This window comes from Procambarus clarkii, chromosome 11 (assembly GCF_040958095.1).
Source record: "Procambarus clarkii isolate CNS0578487 chromosome 11, FALCON_Pclarkii_2.0, whole genome shotgun sequence".
Lineage (NCBI taxonomy): Eukaryota > Metazoa > Arthropoda > Malacostraca > Decapoda > Cambaridae > Procambarus > Procambarus clarkii.
The window spans coordinates 9,698,562-9,713,420 of record NC_091160.1 but is presented as its reverse complement, the minus strand read 5'-3'; the positions used below and the strand labels follow the sequence as shown (position 1 = coordinate 9,713,420).

Here is a 14,859-nt window from a genome sequence, read left to right as displayed (position 1 = left end):
AGGACGTTCTGAAAATGTATTTAATATACAAAAGTACTTAAGGAAATTCCTGTTTCATTCTTCCTCCGTGGTCTGACATTGTCATATTTATATATATATATATATTATTATATCCTGCATTATTCCAGCCCATTATTAGAGATAGTAGCCACCTCTTATTTTGGTTTTCTTTCATTATTAGTGCTCAGAAAATTAAATATATCTACATATTTAGTCAAAATCAGTTACATTATTTTATCTTATTCATAGCATAAATGTTCTCGAAGATTACTAAAAAGAAATTGAATTAGACTACAGCAAATTGGCAAACTTTACCTTGTATCTGTTTCCACCGAGTTTGTTTGGGGCGTTCTTCAACATATCAGCAATACTTGTCTCAACATCTCTTTCAGTTGCATTAGTGTGGGTGTTGATACAGGCTTCTGGAAATTTATAAGAATTAATTAATATATATAATTATAATTCACTTTGCTATTCCCCATTCCACAGTCCTCTCGTCCTTCCCACTTCCCTGTCCCCACATCATCCCCACTATTCCCACTTCCCTGTCCCATCGTCCTCCTTACCATTTTCCCCTCCCCTGTCCTTCTTCCTCCCCCACCATCTCCCATTCACCTGTCCCTTTGTCCTCCCCAGCATTCCCCTGTCCCCACCATCCCCAACTCCCCAGTCCCCTCGTCCTCCCCACCATTACCCTCTCCTCTGTCCCCTCGTCTTCCCCACCATACCCCCCTCTCGTCCTCCCCACCATTCCAAACTACCTCATCCGATGCATTCTATAATGGTCTGATGCTTCCATCAGAAAATTGGGAACATCAAATGATCTGATATTCCCATCACTGAAAAATAAGAACAGCTAAAAAAATGAAATGAAAAAAATAAAAAAATAAACTATACTCATGAAATGAACAGTATGGTAAACAACACAGCTCAATTTCAATGCAATGTCACACAAAATTATTAAATCGAAATGAAAATAAATTGAAATCTATGAAAATTCAAATTATCAATGCAATCGGAAATATTGAAATAATATCGCAACATAATATAGTGTGGGTTGCTCTTACGTGCAACAGACGGTGCTGTTTTTCAAAAAAGGCATGGTTTTACCTGTCACAAGTGTGGCATCTATACTTATACTCACGAAATGAACGGTATGGTAAACAACATAGCTCAATTGCAATGCAATGTCACAATAACAATTAATAACAATAATAACAATAACATTTAAATATACTTTAAGATATAATCTAGAAGAAAATAAGAACATTGAAACGGTTCATGAACTCGATTTCAATAAAGGACACTATGGGGAACTTTGAAAAACAGTTAATGAGTATAATTAGACAGACTTGTTGCTAGGCAGAGGAGTAAATAATGAGATATATGGCAAATTTTGCAAAATATACGGCACACAAACATTCATACCCAAACAAAGCAAAATGCTAGGTAAGAACAAAGCAGTTGGCCCGTAGGGGAAAGGAGATACCCACAAGACTGGAATACAAGTCATTAACAAGCACACAAGTACTACACTACACAACAACCGCACTACTACCAGAACTGGACGAATCACTACCAAAACAACACATTGCACATCACTACCAAAACAACACAACACAAGCATTGGCAAAGAATTATAGACCAGTTGCACTAACATCCCACATAATAAAATTATTTGAGAGTGATCAGGAGTCAGATTACTAGTTTTATAGAGACCAATGACCTCCACAATCCAGGCCAACAAGGATTTAGAGCAGTTTCTATGATCGAGCCACAGAGATCTATAAAGAATTCTGATCAAGAAAGAGATCTAGGGGTGGTTTTAGATAGAAAACTATAACCTGAGGATCATATTAAGAACATTCTGCGAGGGGCCTATGCTACACTTTTTAACTTTAGAATTGCTTTTAAATACATAGGTCAAAAAGTTTTAAAAGTTTTAAAAGTTTTTTAAACCTCTCGTGTATCATGAGTGTGTTAAAGCATCAGATGGTGCATTCAGATGATGAATATTACCTAGTTCCTTCATCTGGGAAGAATGAACACATATTGGTGCATTCGGATGATAAAAACTAACTACTGTAGTTTAATTGATCAACAGACTGTATATCATATGCAGACTGTATGTGGATCTGCGGGCCACTCCAAACAACAGCCTGGTGGACCAAGCTCCACCAGGGCTAAAGCACAAAGTGATATAGATGTGATAGAGAAACTAGGTCAAATGGAGGAGTAGATCTGTATATTAAACAGCACCTGACGTGCACAGAGCTACTAAACTCAATGTGGTGGTAGAGTGGTGGGGGGGGGGGAAACATTGCAGAAAAAAACAAAAATACAATTTGGTCAACAAAACAGCATTGTTTAAAATAGAAGACATGGGTTGACATTTTGGGGGTAAGGTAGGTTACATTGAGTTAATTAGTTAGTACTTAGTTTTTATCTTAAACTGGTTGGGAGAGGTACAGTGTTGCTGTGCTGGTGAAAGAACACCTAAAGGTAAATTAAATAATGATTGCGAATCCACAAGAAGTTGACATAATAGCGCTAGAGATCTGCAATCAGGATGATAAACTTTCCTTAAAGAATTTGACAAACACTTGCTGATAGGACATGAAGTAAATGAAATGTATGTCAAGTTTTGTGAAATATATGATAAAAGCACAACAAAATTTGTACCAAAGGAGAGATGCAGAACTAGGAAAAGGGGTTTGTTCAACAGAAATTGCGAGAGGGCCTGAGACCCAAACACACACAAATGGAATCAATATATAGCAAGAGGCCAAACCCCCAAACATACAAGCGATGCAAAGATGTGAGAAACAGCAGCAGCATTAAGGAGAGGGACTTAAGGACCATAAATAAAGTGTGAAAATAAACTCGAGTAAATTTTTTTAACTACTCTCGACAGTGAAGAAAAACAAATATTCAGACGATTTGTGTTAGAATCATTAATCTTACACTTTCGGTCATATTCAACAACACAAATACATACACACACATTCCTGTTGCTGTAGCAAGTGAAGAATTACACACACAGATCACAATAACGTGATGCATCAAATGAACAAATCCACAAGGGCCGTGACGAGGATTCGAACCTGCGTCCGGGAGCATCCCAGACACTGCCTTAATCGACTGAGCTACGACAGGGTAAAAGGGTTGAAACCAAACTTCTACTGAACTTCCTGGATCCTTTTACCCTGTTGTAGCTCAGTCGATTTAGGCAGTGTCTGGGATGCTCCCGGACGCAGGTTCAAATCCTCAAATTTCACTTTTGACAATTGAGCACCTGCTACATCCAGATTCTAGGGAGGAAAGGAAGGACGATCTTACTGGATCCCATAGCCTCTCCGAGGCACAAACCAGGCTTTTACACAACCCCCCCCCCCCTGCACCCGAGCTTTTTAAAATAGTAAATGCCACTATTTTTGCAAAATTATTACGAGATCTATTATTCTATAGAATAATGCATATAAATGCATATATGCATATAAATACAAAAGTAAATGTAAATAATTTTACCTTGCACCTAGATCCACCAAGCCTGTATGGCGCGTGTTTCAGTACTTCGGAAATCTAGAACTATCTTGAATCTCTAATCTGCAATGAAACAATACATATTATTGCACTTACCAAAACATGGATGAATGTAGAAAATATAGAACTATTAGCTGAATATCAAATAAATGGATTTAATCTATTTCACACAGATAGATATATTAGATATTATATTATATTCCTTTCCTCCCTAGAATCTGGATGTAGCAGGTGCTCAATTGTCAAAAGTGAAAAATTTGGTTTATTTAACATACACGCCATAGACCGGCTTGGGAAAAAAAGTTCGTAAAACCCAGGGGCCATAGACCAGCTTGGGAAAAAAAAGCTAGGTTAGGCTAGGTAAAAGCTAGGTAAAAAAGAAAGGAGCTAGGTTAGACTATGTATGTTTAAATCTCTGATTTAAACAGAGCCAGTGTTCAGTCAAATAACTGAATTTATCAAATCTTATCCTTGTATAATATACAAGCTGATGTGAGATCCCTGTCTACAGGTGGACTGGAACTATTATCCAGTAGGCAGTCTACTGTATTTTATCAAACCGTTATTAGTATAATAGATCTCGTAATAATTTTGCAAAAATAATGGCATTTACTATTTTTAAAAGATTATTAGCAAATTTACAGAAATGGTGCATTCGGAAGACAAAACCAATTTTTCACTTTTGACAATTGAGCACCTGCTACATCCAGATTCTAGGGAGGAAAGGAAGGACGATCTTACTGGATCCCATAGCCTCTCCGAGGCACAAACCAGGCTTTTACACAACCCCCCCCCCCCTGCACCCGAGCTTTTTAAAATAGTAAATGCCACTATTTTTGCAAAATTATTACGAGATCTATTATTCTATAGAATAATGCATATAAATACAAAAGTAAATGTAAATAATTTTACCTTGCACCTAGATCCACCAAGCCTGTATGGCGCGCGTTTCAGTACTTCGGAAATCTAGAACTATCTTGAATCTCTAATCTGCAATGAAACAATACATATTATTGCACTTACCAAAACATGGATGAATGTAGAAAATACAGAACTATTAGCTGAATATCAAATAAATGGATTTAATCTATTTCACACAGATAGATATATTAGATATTATATTATATTCCTTTCCTCCCTAGAATCTGGATGTAGCAGGTGCTCAATTGTCAAAAGTGAAAAATTTGGTTTATTTAACATACACGCCATAGACCGGCTTGGGAAAAAAAGTTCGTAAAACCCAGGGGCCATAGACCAGCTTGGGAAAAAAAAGCTAGGTTAGGCTAGGTAAAAGCTAGGTAAAAAAGAAAGGAGCTAGGTTAGACTATGTATGTTTAAATCTCTGATTTAAACAGAGCCAGTGTTCAGTCAAATAACTGAATTTATCAAATCTTATCCTTGTATAATATACAAGCTGATGTGAGATCCCTGTCTACAGGTGGACTGGAACTATTATCCAGTAGGCAGTCTACTGTATTTTATCAAACCGTTATTAGTATAATAGATCTCGTAATAATTTTGCAAAAATAATGGCATTTACTATTTTTAAAAGATTATTAGCAAATTTACAGAAATGGTGCATTCGGAAGACAAAACCAATTTTTCACTTTTGACAATTGAGCACCTGCTACATCCAGATTCTAGGGAGGAAAGGAAGGACGATCTTACTGGATCCCATAGCCTCTCCGAGGCACAAACCAGGCTTTTACACAACCCCCCCCCCTGCACCCGAGCTTTTTAAAATAGTAAATGCCACTATTTTTGCAAAATTATTACGAGATCTATTATTCTATAGAATAATGCATATAAATGCATATATGCATATAAATACAAAAGTAAATGTAAATAATTTTACCTTGCACCTAGATCCACCAAGCCTGTATGGCGCGCGTTTCAGTACTTCGGAAATCTAGAACTATCTTGAATCTCTAATCTGCAATGAAACAATACATATTATTGCACTTACCAAAACATGGATGAATGTAGAAAATACAGAACTATTAGCTGAATATCAAATAAATGGATTTAATCTATTTCACACAGATAGATATATTAGATATTATATTATATTCCTTTCCTCCCTAGAATCTGGATGTAGCAGGTGCTCAATTGTCAAAAGTGAAAAATTTGGTTTATTTAACATACACGCCATAGACCGGCTTGGGAAAAAAAGTTCGTAAAACCCAGGGGCCATAGACCAGCTTGGGAAAAAAAAGCTAGGTTAGGCTAGGTAAAAGCTAGGTAAAAAAGAAAGGAGCTAGGTTAGACTATGTATGTTTAAATCTCTGATTTAAACAGAGCCAGTGTTCAGTCAAATAACTGAATTTATCAAATCTTATCCTTGTATAATATACAAGCTGATGTGAGATCCCTGTCTACAGGTGGACTGGAACTATTATCCAGTAGGCAGTCTACTGTATTTTATCAAGACTATAGGCTAGGCTAGGTTAGAGCCAGTGTTCAGTCAAATAACTGAATTTATCAAATCTTATCCTTGTATAATATACAAGCTGATGTGAGATCCCTGTCTACAGGTGGACTGGAACTTCTATCAACTAATCCATACATCAAACCTGTCCCTTACAGCCCACAATCTATCATTAGGAAAACCATGTGAGAAATCTTTAAGGAATTCTGATAAAGAAAGAGATCTAGGAGTGGTTCTAAATAGAAAACTATCACCTGAGGACCACATAAAGAACATTGTGTGAGGAGCCTATGCCATGCATTCCAACTTCAACAGCATGTTGTGGGGTGCCGATATTGTGTGCCATCACATGTAAACCAATCAAGCCCACAAATACGTCAACATGGACCAGCATTACACCGTCTAACATACTCTGTCAGATGTAACAACTAAATTTGTGAATTCAAGACCTAATCTATTGCATAACACAGTGTTAGTACGAGAAAAACATTACTTACATTCGAAGCCGTGTTTTAAAATGGCGCGGACCTTGGTCTACTGACGCTCCACACTGTGTGTTCGTTTGCGTATGATGAACGTGTGACAATTTACTACAACAATTATTTAATTATTCTTATTCTTTATTTTACTATTTTTAGGGTACATGAAATTTCCAAATTATTTGCACACAATAATATAATTGCATTGTCATAACCTTTATATATTACGGAAAATACGATGACATGAACGAAGTCAAAGTGAAGTTGAAGTCAAAGTCATTCGCCGAACGTATTAGTCATTTTTTTTCTCCCAAACGATAGGGGATAACAAATCCACATAGCATATAAGTGTAGAGTAAAGTCAATTTTATTCAGGAAAGTACATACATAGTTGATTTACAAACATAATGTTGGATTTATAGATAGAGCTAGTGCATACAATACCTAAAGCCAATATAGTAGGCATATAGCATTTCAGGCAACCGGGCAGTATATATGGACCCCTTACTCAAATCTCTGAATATGTTAGATATTAAGTCCCTGCACATACTCTCATGTGTATTTTATATATATAAAACGCTGCACTGTAATGTCAATCCTGACCCTAAAAGCTTCCTAGAAGGTTGTAACAGATCCCATGAGCACCACACCAGAAACAAATACCTGTAGGTGTGTACTGGTGCCTTATAGTGTGTACTCGTACCTTATGGTGGTATCAATGCGTTGGCAATAAAATTCTCTACAAGATCATATGCATAAAATGTCACCGAAGCATTTGGTATCCCACCACGAAGTAAATAAACACGAAGATGACTCGCCGTGACACCCAAACAGGAAGTAAATGTTCATACTCTTTCGTTTGTTGCCAGCCTCACAGTCATCCTACAGCGCTCATTTTGATATCACTGAACTCACAATAAAATTCCCCACCCAGACATATGCCTATCAATGTCTAATTATGGTATCGGGTGACCCGCACGAGTGTGGGAACTGGGCGAAGCATTAGCCGTGATTTCAGCAGGGACGACACTGGTGTGATGCAGGGCTTTGAATGTTTATACTGATTTCACTGTCCTGACATTATTTCTGGAGCTACGTATTTCATTTTTATAGCAATGTGCTTGCAATAGAAAGTTCTATAAGAACATGGGTAGAGTTGGCCAACACAGCGTCAAATAAATTTGCGGCGAATAAAATCTTACGCGTGTTTGTACCCGTGAGCGTCAAAAGTTTTTACTTTGCTCATGTTTTTCAAGTTTATACTTGTTTCACACCGTTTTTTTTTTGTATAGTGTTCGGAATAAAATTCCCTACACAGACATATGCATATCAAATACAATTCCTTGGAATTCACAGCTGTAGAGATGACGGAAAACACACAACCGGAACCCGCTCTGGACACTCCAACTCACACCCGCAACACCCACAAAAAAAGTTTCTCTTGTTTCATGTATACTTACTTTAGTTTTCGTGCTACAGTTCTCATTTAGGTATCAAAATATTCCTAAGAAAATAGACTACAATACTGAAACAATCTAAGACAATTATGTGTACTTACCAAAGCAAAGACGATTGTAGTAAAATAAGTTGAGCATTTTATCTCCACTCCACCTCCTTCAGGTACTGATTCCTGAAGTTGCTCAACAGATGTTCCTAGGTGGAGTGAAGCTGATGTAGGTGGTTATTTCTTGTCCACCCAATACACCCTTTTCCTGTGATAAGTGGTGTAATTACAAGGTATGACGCAAAGTGGAACATCGCATGTCTTGCACGCTATACCAGTTTCCTTCCTGATACCCGACTTTGAACACACTTCACACCTGCGACGTTTGGGGATTTTTACCAGCTCATGTTTCAATTTATAGTTCAGGCGAGTCTCTGCTATAACAACACGTCGCTGTTGTCTCTGGGTTGGCAATAAACTACTGTCTGAATCGTCGCTCTCACTATTGTTTTCAAACACTAATGTGGAATATGAATTATCTTCATCAGATTCAGCTTCAGCACTAGGTGTAGACGTGAAGAGAGGGCGCCTCACACCCGACGGGCCAGGTGTTGACGGGTCAGCAGCAGGATACACAGGACCAGTGTCATGATTTATGTCTGGAGCATGAACTAGATGTGGAGATGGTGTAGTTGTTGCAGGCCACTCTGCCTTGTCAAATTTCAATAAAGACCAAATAGCAACTTCATGGAACTAGAGCAGAGTTAGTTTCCTTCGATCATCTGTGTTGGCCTTGTACAATGCATGTACAATGCATTGAGTAAAGACCAAATAGCAACTTCATGGAACTAGAGCAGAGTTAGTTTCCTTCGATCATCTGTGTTGGCCTTGTACAATGCAACCACAAGTTGACATTGAATGTGAATTAACAATGAGACAAGTAAGATTTATACTAATACATTTATACTAACTCTGTTGAGCGTTGACCATTTATACATCAAATCTGTTGATGTGAGCACTTTAGTTTAGTCTGCCGTTTAAAGAAAAAAAGAGCATATCAATGGTATATCACAGAAAACGAATTTATCATAAACTCATGTATTTTTCTTATCATATTGAACTGCATTCATATTTTTAATATATAACAATATGAATATACAAATTTCTGTAAATCCCCTACCTTGTTGGAATCTGTGGAAATGAATGAGCAAATGTGCTGGCTGAAGGCGCTGAAGGAAACCACATTGGTTTCATTTTGGATACAAATGTCCATGGAGATTCAAAATGGAAACTAATTATATAGTTGAACCTGCAGAGACGAGTTTAAGAATCTGTGTTGAGAGTGATGGACACAGCCTTCACAATTATACTTCAGAGAATGTAAACATCTAAGAGTCATTAGAAATATGTGTAGAATAATAAACCCTACATTGTTTGAGTTAGGGAAAACACCATTTGTGGTATATAGATACTATAGCTGTTCCTAAAGATTCACCCTTTTTTGCACCAGCAAGATAACATATAAGATTTTAAGAGTTGACGAATGTTAATATTCTTGTTTGATAAACTGTGAACTTGAGACATAGTTAATAAGAACATATTAACACAACAAAATGTTTTCAGAATCTTTAACACCACTTTCCAGCAACTTATATAATTTATATAAATTATTTTAGAGAATAATACATAAATTATATATTTAAACATGATATAGTGTTTAGTGGAATGTATAAGGAGTCAAATTGTGTTAAAAAGAGCAATTTTTAGAAAATTTGGAAAAATACTTTTTTCTGTTCAAATTATAACTAAATGGATTTTAAAGGTTTCACTCAGCCAATATATATCATTCACAATTTATTAATGAATTTTACAAAAAAACACCATAAATTTTATATTTAAACATGTAAAAACTATTTGTTTTACATTTGGAAGAAAATAATTGTAGAAAAACAATTTATAATTAAACCTTTGTGTTTGGATTTTTTGAGTAAAAGTTTCTCAAAGGCTCTCCTGCACCATTCTCAATGCAAATCATTCCCACACCTATGGGAAGAGATAGGCGAACGTTGTGTAGATGATTTGTGTTTGCTGGGAAGGGTCCTACCATCAAAGGTAATCTTCACAACCCGGAGGGGTTGACGGCGACTACCACGAGGGGGACGAGTAAATGTGTCCACCTGGAGAATAGAATGGCCCTGGGCAGCAAGGATATGTCGAATATCGTCGTGGCAGTCGCGCAGGTCCCGAACACCGGTCGCAACATGGGGCGGGAACAAAATAGTGCCAACACTGGCATTCAACTGAGCGTTCTTCGAGACCCGAACAGGGGTCTCGCCAAGGCAGGATAAGGCAGCCAAGCGGGAAGCAGCATCCTGAGAAGGAGCAGCAACGACACGTGTACCGAGACGAGTGGGGTTGAAAGTAATGGAGGCATCCACGGAATCAACGAGATGTCGATGGAGGGAGAAATCGTCAGGAGGCGCAGAATCAAGAGGGAGGAGATCAAAATATTTGGCCCACGAAGCGGGACCAAACAAGGCTTGATAGGTAGCAGAACTGGAAGGAATCGAGCGAGGGCGGCCGTGACGAGGACGGCGGTGAAAACCCCCAGAGAGAGAGGGGTTAAAAGGCGCAGTAGTTACAACTAGAGAAGGAGCCGCGCCAGGGGACGAGGTAGTCACCACTGGGTGCTTGGGGCTCGACCCAACCACAGAGGAGGGAGGGGAGCCAGGGGAAGGAGTCAGAGAGGCCAAAGGAGGAGCAAGGTCGGGGCCCAATGCAGCGGAGGCTACAGAGCCCGGTCTTCCAATACGGACCGACTCGGGGGCTTGGTCGCCCACCCCACGAGGCTGAGAAGGTAAACCAGAAGCAGCCGAAACAGGGGTTATCATTACGAAAAGAAGAATTCATTCACGAATGTGCCCCCACACCCACCATGGAGCCACAATTAGAGGCAGGACACCCAACAAGAAGCTATCGCCGATCTTGCCGGGGCCTCCTAGGGGTGCGTCGTGAGTATACGTCCCACAAACGCCACCTTAAGAAACCGACAGTCCGTCGAGATCGGGTTCAGTGACGAAAGGGGGATTGACAATAAAAGGTTCCCCTCGCTCTCGACGTCGGGTACTACAGTTCTACGGGTGCAAGAGTATACCTCCTCAAGCACCCGGGTGTCAAAATAGAAGAAGTCCAAGGGAAGAACCTGAACGAGCAAAAGGTCGGCAGAAAACGGCAAGCAGATAGGAGAAGAGGGGGGAGAAAAACGAAACAGAAGGAAAAGGAAAAGATGCCCAGCAGAATTGGAGAGGACGACAGCAGGAGCACAAGGCTAGAAAAGGACAGAGGACTGTCCCAAGGAGGATCACACCATATTCTTCAAACGATGATAATATGTAGGAGTCAGGAAAATCTGAGCATTCATCTTCCGTCCAGTGTGACCACAATACATAATCTCATTGCCTCTTAATTGGTAGCCATACCCTTGTAACAAATTGTATTTTTCTGTACATTCACGGCATCACTGAAGGGCGTAGCATCACCAATTTCACCCTTGTTGGCACCAAGATTTCCTCGTAAAGCTTCAATTAAATGGCCAATTGTCATTCGGGAGAGAATGGCATGAGTATTAATAATGGTGTCAGGAGTTATACCGTCTGCTGTAAAAGGCATATCCTCCACCCTGTACTGAATACTACAGATACCTTTTTGTCCATGACGGGAGGCATATTAATCACCAATCTGGGGAATGCGTACAGACCTTACACGAATCTTGATAAAATGATCACCATCTACGTTCACAGTCAGCATGACATGGTCCACAATGCCAGTTTTCGAGCCCCTCAAAAATACACTGGCATCTCTCTTCTTGAACCGTCTTGGATGACCATCTAATTCATCCTCATTTTCTGGCAGTGATGGTTTTGTCCAGTTACCCGTGGCCAGAGAATATCGCAGTCCATCAGAAATCAGCTTAGGCTTAACTGCAACATCCAACCTATACTCTTGACCTTTATCTAAGAGTTTCTGAGCGTGAATACGAACTTCTTGCATCAAGTTCCGGAATAATCCTCGGGAAAGTAAGGTCATGAGAGGACCGGCCAAATCTAGCCTCTTGTTTCCATAGTGATCATGATCATCTAGCTCTCGTCGACCTAAAGCGGCAAGCAAAAGCCAGTGAACCATGTACTCTAGAATGTATGCCTTCTTTGTCTCACAAAAATCTGATACACCAACGTGAGGTAACATTTCTTTCTGCAAAATCTCACGGGCAAATTTATGCGCTTCTCTTTTGTTACACCAAGTCTAATACCGAGTAAACCAATAAAGTTCAATGCAACATTCTGCTCCTGAATTACAAAGGCTTCGTCCAGAGATGGCTTTACCATTTCCATCATCTCAGGATCATCAAAATCATAGATGATATGTTCAAAAATATCTCGATCTGCTACAAAGCCCAAAGCACGAAACACAACAAACAAAGCAGATTTATTAGCACTACTTCCACCCCTAGCCATCATGTTGATCCAAAGAGTGGGTACAGGTCGTGCAGAGTGCTCAATACACGAGCGGGTTTCGCACTTGTAAGCATATTTACTTTCCTTCATACTGGACACGTACACGGTGTTTGTCGCCATCTTCTCCTGGGCAATCAGCATTTTCTCTGAGCCGTTGATAATGAATTAAGGATCAAGAGGACATTCGTTAACCTCGTGAAGTTATACAAGAGTATAACATATATAGTTGTGTATAACATAAAAGAAGTATGCATATTTAGGATGCAGTAGGTTGTGAACTGAGGAGTGAGCAGCAACCTAGTACGATTATAGGATGAAGACTAAAGGGGAATATTGGGCTGCTACCAACTGATAAGCAGCCTAAGGAGTTGCATAGTAATATAACTATTCTTGTATAAGTGTGTATTAAATGTCTCATATGTTGGCTGGTTTTTACTCTAGTTCTGGTGAGGCTTCCTGGCAAGTGAGAGAGAGAAAGACACGGCTATAACTTGGGTGATAGTGGACTATAACTAACTAAGGGGGATTGAGAGATCATCCCACAGTAAGGAGAGTGCTGGGAATCACGGCTTCTTGAGAGCGGGTGTGTACTCATGACAACTAGGCAGTGTGAGCCGAACCCCTGTATAAAGGTGCCGTTGAACCCCCTCTCCCTGAACCAGACGCTTACCACTGTGATCCCCCAAATAATTGCAAGCCCTCCAGTGTCCATTGCTGGTCGACTGACGGTAGCAGAAGTGTGGCTGTCGTGGTCGGTCATTTATCTGTCAGGGAATGGTTGGGTTTCTCTGTTCGACGATAAGATAGTATCAGGAGGGGTCAAATAGCCAAGATTCATTATATAAAACACCCAACACCCCCACACGCTCTGATACTGAACAAAATGTTATCGTGGTGCACTAAACAATGCTCTCAAGATATTACATCCAATGATCTCATGGTACTGTATAATTTGTTTTAATAGTGTTGTATACAATGTTCATAATTTAAGGTGGTGTAAGTAAGTAAGTAATTATCAAAAGAAGGCACCAAACCGGGAAGGCTATGTAGCACCATCAAATGCGCAGAATAATCAGGGGGTGTTAAATATCACCAAGGATGCCAATACGAGAACAAAAACGCACAAGGCGAACGATATCAAAAGTATCCGAGTCACCAAGCATTCTATTGAGGGACAGGTGATCGCGAGGGGTGGTCGGAAAGTAAGACATGCGATCGTCCTGGAAGTCAGGACATTCACGAAGGACATGCACGACCATAAGAAGGACAATGGAATTAAGTAAGTAAGTAATTATCAAAAGAAGGCACCAAACCGGGAAGGCTATGTAGCACCATCAAATACGCAAAATAATCAGAGGGCGCTAAATATCACCAAGGATGCCAATACGAGAACAAAAACGCATAAGGCGAACGATATCAAAAGTATCCGAGTCACTAAGAATTCTATCGAGGGACAGGCGACCGCGAGGGGCGGTCGGAAAGCAAGACACACGCTCGTCCTGGAAGTCAGGACATTCAAGAAGGACATGCACGACCGTAAGAGGGACAATGCAACTAGGACAATAAGGAGCAGGGCGGCGCTTCATCAAGTGACCATGGGTTAAGCGAGTATGGCCAATACGCAACCTCGCCAGAGCTGTTTCCCACCGCCGGTTACGGTGGAAGGAGGACGGCCACGAGGAAACACAACATTTAAGAGTACGTAGCTTGTTACCAGTAACAGACAACCAAGAAGCCTGCCAACGGGTAAGGACTGAGGAATGGATAACCGGGTAAAAGTCGGAATACGGAATGCCTTTACGAGAGATGGGACAAGAGCGGACAGCTTCCTTGGCGGCAGCATCCGCACGCTCATTTAAAGACACACCAATATGGCTGGGAACCCAACAAAACTCAACCGACTTAAATTTACTGTGAACGAGAAACAGCCAATGCTGGATCTCGACAACTACTGGATGAACCGGATTAAAGGACCCGAGAGCCATTAGGGCACTACGAGAGTCAACAACAACTACAAAGGAAGACTGACAACGAGAAAGCAGGTGACGAAGAGCATAGAGAATAGCATAAAGTTCCGCTGTAAAGATGCTAGTCTCCGGAGGCAAGCGACACATATAAGTGCGATCAGAAAAAACAACAGAGTAGCCAACACCGTCCGCTGACTTAGACCCATCGGTGAAGACAGAAACGGAGCGGGAGTGAGAAGAAAAGTGCTCGAGGAAAAGGCGTTTTAGAACCGTAGGAGGGGTAAAAGCTTTAGTGATACGGGTCAAGGATGTACAAAACCGCGGAAGAGGGACCCTCCACGGGGGCAAAGAAGGAGCAACACGAGGAGACACATCAGAAATATGAACGGAAAGAGAATCCTGTAGGCGAGATAACCGGACAGAAAGAGGGAGGTGGTGAAGAAGAACAGGAACCGCAGGAGGGGTAAAAGTTAAAGCACGACAG

General features: G+C 40.2%; 1 pseudogene; it reads right to left on the bottom strand.

The window, feature by feature from the left end:
• LOC123758546 (DNA-directed RNA polymerase II subunit RPB2-like) overlaps positions 1-14,331 on the bottom strand; it is a 33,139-nt pseudogene extending 18,808 nt beyond the window's left edge.
• Positions 14,332-14,859: the final 528 nt, after the last annotated feature.